Genomic DNA, 5000 nt, shown 5'->3' on the forward strand with positions numbered 1-5000 from the left:
ATGGGAGACCACCTGGAAATACCAGGTGCTATAGGCTTTTTTTTTTCTCTCTTGTTCCGGCTTCCTTCAATGCTTGTTTTTAGATGTATAAGAGATGTAGGTCAATTGGAAAACAATACCTACAGCCACACCACCCTGAACAAGCCCAATCTCGTCTGATCTTGGAAGCTAAGCAGGGCCAGGCCTGGTTAGTACTTGGATGGGAGACCACCTGCGAATACCAGGTGCTGTAGGCTTTTTTTTTTTCTCTCTTGTTCCAGCCGCCTTCAATGCTGGTTTTGAGATGTATAAGAGATGTAGGTCAATAGGAAAACAATACCTACAGCCACACCACCCTGAACAAGCCCAATCTCATCTGATCTTGGAAGCTAAGCAGGGCCGGGCCTGGTTAGTACTTGGATGGGAGACCACCTGCAAATACCAGGTGCTGTAGGCCTTTTTTTTTCTCTCTTGTTCCTGCTTCCTTCAATGCTGGTTTTTAGATGTATAAGAGATGTAGCTCATTAGGAATCCAATACCTACAGCCACACCACCCTGAACAAGCCCAATCTCATCTGATCTTGGAAGCTAAGCAGGGCCAGGCCTGGTTAGTACTTGGATGGGAGACCACCTGAGAATACCAGGTGCTGTAGGCTTTTTTTTTTTCTCTCTTGTTCCGGCTTCCTTCAATGCTGGTTTTGAGATGTATAAGAGATGTAGGTCAATAAGAAACCAATTCCTACAGCCACACCACCCTGAACAAGCCCAATCTTGTCTGATTTTGGAAGCTAAGCAGGGCCAGGCCTAGTTAGTACTTGGATGCGAGACCACCAGGGAATACCAGGTGCTGTAGGCCTTTTTTTTTTCTGTCTTGTTCCGGTTTCCTTCAATGCTGGTTTTGAGATGTATAAGAGATGTAGGTCAATAGGAAAACAATACCTACAGCCACACCACCCTGAACAAGCCCAATCTCGTCTAATCTTGGAAGCTAAGAAGGGCTGGGCCTGGTTAGTACTTGGATGGGAGACCACCTGCAAATACCAGGTGCTGTAGGCCTTTTTTTTCTCTCTTGTTCATGCTTCCTTCAATGCTGGTTTTCAGATGTATAAGAGATGTAGCTCATTAGGAATCCAATACCTACAGCCACACCACCCTAAAAAAAGCACAATCTCGTCTGATCTTGGAAGTTAAGCAGGGCCAGACCTGGTTAGTACTTGGATGGGAGACCACATGGCAATACCAGGTGCTGTATGCCATTTCTTTTTCTTTCTTGTTCCAGCTTCCTTCAATGCTGATTTTCAGATGTATAAGAGATGTAGATCATTAGGAAACCAATATCTACAGCCAATCCACCTTGAACAAGCACAATCTCGTCTGATCTTGGAAGCTAAGCAGGGCTGGGCCTGGTTAGTACTTGGATGGGAGACCACCTGCAAATACCAGGTGCTGTAGAGCTTCTTTTTTTTCTCTCTTGTTCCGGCTTCCTTCAATGCTGGTTTTCAGATGTATAAGATATGTAGATCATTAGGAAACCAATACCTACAGCCACACCACACTAAAAAAAGCGCAATCTCATCTGATCTTGGAAGCTAAACAGGGTCAGACCTGGTTAGTACTTGGATGGGAGACCACCTGGTAATACCAGGTGCTGTAGGCCTTTTTTTGTTCTCTCTTGTTCCGGCTTCCTTCAATGCTTGTTTTTAGATGTATAAGAGATGTAGGTCAATAGGAAACCAATACCTACAGCCACACATCTCTGAACAAGCCCAATCTCGTTTGACCTTGGAAGCTAAGCAGGGCCATACCTGGTTAGTACTTTGATGGGTGACCACCTGGGAATACCAGGTGCTGTAGGTCTTTTTTTTTTCTCTCTTGTTCCGGCTTCCTTCAATTCTGGTTTTGAGATGTATAAGAGATGTAGGTCAATAAGAAACCAATACCTACAGCCACTCCACCCTGAACAAGCCTAATCTCGTCTGATCTTGGAAGCTAAGCAGGGCCAGGCCTGGTTAGTCCTTGGATGGGAGACCACCTGGGAATACCAGCTGCTGTAGGCCTTTTTTTTTATCTCTCTTGTTCCGGCTTCCTTCAATGCTGGTTTTGAGATGTATAAGATATGTAGGTCAATAGGAAACCAAAACCTACAGCCACACCACCTTGAACAAGCCCAATCTCGTCTGATCTTGGAAGCTAAGCAGGGCCAGGCCTGGTTAGTACTTGGATGGGAGAACACCTGGAAATACCAGGTGCTATAGGCTTTTTTTTTTCTCTCTTGTTCCGGCTTCCTTCAATGCTTGTTTTTAGATGTATAAGAGATGTAGGTCAATTGGAAAACAATACCTACAGCCACACCACCCTGAACAAGCCCAATCTCGTCTGATCTTGGAAGCTAAGCAGGGCCAGGCCTGGTTAGTACTTGGATGGGAGACCACCTGCAAATACCAGGTGCTGTAGGCTTTTTTTTTTTCTCTCTTGTTCCAGCCGCCTTCAATGCTGGTTTTGAGATGTATAAGAGATGTAGGTCAATAGGAAACCAATACCTACAGCCACACCACTTGAGCACTCACAATCTCGTCTGATCTTGGAAGCTAAGCAGAGCCGGGCCTGGTTAGTACTTGGATGGGAGACCACCTGGGAATACCAGGTGCTGTATACCTTTTTTTTTTCTGGCTTCCTTCAATGCTGGTTTTGAGATGTATAAGGGATGTAGGTTATCAAAAAGCCAGTATCTACAGACACTCCACCTTAAACAAGCACCATCTAGCCTGATCTTGGAAGCTAAGCAAGGCCAGGCACGGTTAGTACTTGGATGGGAGACCACCTGGAAATACCAGGTGATGTAGGCCTTTTTTTTTTCTCTCTTGTTTCAGCTTCCTTCAATGCTGGTTTTGAGATTATAAGAGATGTAGGTCAATAAGAAACCAATACCTACAGCCACACCATGCCGAACAAGCCCAATCTCGTCTGATCTTGGAAGCTAAGCAGGGCCAGACCTGCTTAGTACTTGGATGGGAGACCACCTTGGAATACCAGGTGTTGTAGGCCTTTTTTATTCTCTCTTGTTCCGGCTTCCTTCAATGCTGGTTTTGAGATGTATAAGGGATGTAGGTCATTAGGAAAACAATATCTACAGCCACTCCAACCTGAACAAGCAGAATCTCATCTGATCTTGGAAGCTAAGCAGGACTGGGCCTGGTTAGTACTTGGATGGGAGACCACCTGAGAATACCAGGTGCTGTAGGCTTTTTTTTTCTCTCTTGCTCCGGCTTCCTTCAATGCTGGTTTTGAGATGTATAAGAGATGTAGGTCATCAGAATACCAATACCTACAGCCACACCACCCTGAGCAAGCCCAATCTCATCTTATCTTGGAAGCTAAGCAGGGCCAGGCCTGGTTGGTACTTAGATGGGAGACCACCTGGGAATACCAGGTGCTGTAGGCTTTTTTTTTTCTCTCTTGTTCCGGCTTCCTTCAATGCTGGTTTTGAGATGTATAAGAGATGTAGGTCATTATGAAACCAATATCTACAGCCACTCTACCCTGAACAAGCACAATCTCGTTTGATCTTGGAAACTAAGCAGGGACGGGCCTGGTTAGTACTTGGATGGGAGACCACCTGGGAATACCAGGTGCTGTAGGCTTTTTTTTTTCTCTCTTGTTCCGGCTTCCTTCAATGCTGGTTTTGAGATGTATAAGAGATGTAGGTCAATAACAAACAAATAACTACAGCCACACTAACCTGAACAAGCCCAATCTCGTCTGATCTTGGAAGCTTAGCAGGGCCGGGCCTGGTTAGTACTTGGATGGGAGACCACCTGGGAATACCAGGTGCTGTAGGCCATTTTTTTTATCTCTCTTGTTCCGGCTTCCTTTAATGCTGGTTTTGAGATGTATAAGAGATGTAGGTCACCAGAATACCAATACCTACAGCCACACCACCCTGAACAAGCCCAATCTCGTCTGATCTTGGAAGCTAAGCAGGGTCGGGCCTAGTTAGTACTTGAATGGGAGACCACCTGATAATACCAGGTGCTGTAGACCTTTTTTTCTTCTCTCTTGTTTCGGCTTCCTTCAATGCTGGTTTTTAGATGTATAAGAGATGTAGGTCATTATGAGACCAATATCTACAGCCACTCTACCCTGAACAAGCACAATCTCGTCTGATCTTGGACGCTAAGCAGGGCCAGGCCTGGTTAGTACTTTTTTTTTCTCTCTTGTTCTGGCTTCCTTCAATGCTGGTTTTGAGATGTATAAGAGATGTAGGTCAATAGGAAACCAATACCTACATCCACACCACCCTGAACAAGCCCAATCTCTTCTGATCTTGAAAGCTAAGCAGGTCCGGGCCTGGTTAGTACTTTTTTTTTCTCTCTTGTTCTGGCTTCCTTCAATGCTGGTTTTCAGATGTATAAGAGATGTAGGTCAATAGGAAACCAATACCTACAGCCACACCACCCTGAACAAGCCCAATCTCATCTGATCTTGGAAGCTAAGCAGGGCCAGGCCTGGTTAGTGTTTGGATGGGAGACCACCTGGGAATACCAGGTGCTGTAGGCCTTTTTTTTTTTCTCTCTTGTTCCGACTTCCTTCAATGCTGGTTTTGAGATGTATAAGAGATGTAGGTCAATAGGAAACCAATACCTACAGCCACACCACCCTGAACAAGCCCAATCTCATCTGATATTGGAAGCTAAGCAGGGCCAGGCCTGGTTAGTACTTGGATTGGGGAATACCAGGTGCTGTAGGCCTTTTTTTTTTTCTCTTGTTTTGGCTTCCTTCAATGCTGGTTTTGAGATGTATAAGAGATGTAGGTCAATAGGAAACCAATACCTACAGCCACACCACCCTGAACAAGCCCAATCTCATCTGATCTTGGAAGCTAAGCAGGGCCGGGCCTGGTTCGTACTTGAATGGGAGACCACCTGGCAATACCAGCTGATGTAGGCCTTTTTTTTTTATCTCTCTTGTTCCGGTTTCCTTCAATGCTGGTTTTGAAATGTATAAGAGATGTAGGTCAAAAG

At 45.2% G+C, this 5000-nt stretch overlaps 2 non-coding genes and 21 pseudogenes across 2 annotated transcripts; all 23 read left to right on the forward strand.

Annotated features, from left to right (window-relative positions):
* LOC142113028 (5S ribosomal RNA) overlaps window positions 1-37 on the forward strand; it is a 119-nt pseudogene extending 82 nt beyond the window's left edge.
* An 80-nt stretch (window positions 38-117) lies between these two features.
* LOC142113475 (5S ribosomal RNA) lies at window positions 118-236 on the forward strand (annotated as a pseudogene).
* Window positions 237-317: 81 nt separating this feature from the next.
* On the forward strand, window positions 318-436 carry LOC142113386 (5S ribosomal RNA). The gene has a single exon (XR_012681500.1). It is a non-coding gene; the product is annotated as a 5S ribosomal RNA (ribosomal RNA).
* An 80-nt stretch (window positions 437-516) lies between these two features.
* Window positions 517-635, forward strand: LOC142113362 (5S ribosomal RNA). The gene has a single exon (XR_012681476.1). It is a non-coding gene; the product is annotated as a 5S ribosomal RNA (ribosomal RNA).
* An 81-nt stretch (window positions 636-716) lies between these two features.
* On the forward strand, window positions 717-835 carry LOC142113171 (5S ribosomal RNA; annotated as a pseudogene).
* Window positions 836-916: 81 nt separating this feature from the next.
* Window positions 917-1035, forward strand: LOC142112859 (5S ribosomal RNA; annotated as a pseudogene).
* A 79-nt stretch (window positions 1036-1114) lies between these two features.
* LOC142113194 (5S ribosomal RNA) lies at window positions 1115-1234 on the forward strand (annotated as a pseudogene).
* Window positions 1235-1315: 81 nt separating this feature from the next.
* On the forward strand, window positions 1316-1434 carry LOC142112866 (5S ribosomal RNA; annotated as a pseudogene).
* Window positions 1435-1516: 82 nt separating this feature from the next.
* LOC142113183 (5S ribosomal RNA) lies at window positions 1517-1636 on the forward strand (annotated as a pseudogene).
* Window positions 1637-1717: 81 nt separating this feature from the next.
* On the forward strand, window positions 1718-1836 carry LOC142112897 (5S ribosomal RNA; annotated as a pseudogene).
* An 81-nt stretch (window positions 1837-1917) lies between these two features.
* On the forward strand, window positions 1918-2036 carry LOC142113060 (5S ribosomal RNA; annotated as a pseudogene).
* Window positions 2037-2118: 82 nt separating this feature from the next.
* LOC142113052 (5S ribosomal RNA) lies at window positions 2119-2237 on the forward strand (annotated as a pseudogene).
* Window positions 2238-2317: 80 nt separating this feature from the next.
* On the forward strand, window positions 2318-2436 carry LOC142113682 (5S ribosomal RNA; annotated as a pseudogene).
* An 81-nt stretch (window positions 2437-2517) lies between these two features.
* On the forward strand, window positions 2518-2635 carry LOC142113024 (5S ribosomal RNA; annotated as a pseudogene).
* Window positions 2636-2905: 270 nt separating this feature from the next.
* On the forward strand, window positions 2906-3024 carry LOC142113176 (5S ribosomal RNA; annotated as a pseudogene).
* An 80-nt stretch (window positions 3025-3104) lies between these two features.
* On the forward strand, window positions 3105-3223 carry LOC142112926 (5S ribosomal RNA; annotated as a pseudogene).
* A 79-nt stretch (window positions 3224-3302) lies between these two features.
* LOC142112942 (5S ribosomal RNA) lies at window positions 3303-3421 on the forward strand (annotated as a pseudogene).
* Window positions 3422-3501: 80 nt separating this feature from the next.
* On the forward strand, window positions 3502-3620 carry LOC142112830 (5S ribosomal RNA; annotated as a pseudogene).
* An 80-nt stretch (window positions 3621-3700) lies between these two features.
* On the forward strand, window positions 3701-3819 carry LOC142112864 (5S ribosomal RNA; annotated as a pseudogene).
* An 82-nt stretch (window positions 3820-3901) lies between these two features.
* On the forward strand, window positions 3902-4020 carry LOC142112836 (5S ribosomal RNA; annotated as a pseudogene).
* Window positions 4021-4417: 397 nt separating this feature from the next.
* Window positions 4418-4536, forward strand: LOC142113676 (5S ribosomal RNA; annotated as a pseudogene).
* An 82-nt stretch (window positions 4537-4618) lies between these two features.
* On the forward strand, window positions 4619-4727 carry LOC142113235 (5S ribosomal RNA; annotated as a pseudogene).
* Window positions 4728-4807: 80 nt separating this feature from the next.
* LOC142113071 (5S ribosomal RNA) lies at window positions 4808-4926 on the forward strand (annotated as a pseudogene).
* The last annotated feature ends 74 nt before the right edge of the window (window positions 4927-5000 follow it).

Source organism: Mixophyes fleayi, unplaced genomic scaffold (genome assembly GCF_038048845.1).
Source record: "Mixophyes fleayi isolate aMixFle1 unplaced genomic scaffold, aMixFle1.hap1 Scaffold_114, whole genome shotgun sequence".
Classification (NCBI taxonomy): Eukaryota; Metazoa; Chordata; class Amphibia; order Anura; family Limnodynastidae; genus Mixophyes; species Mixophyes fleayi.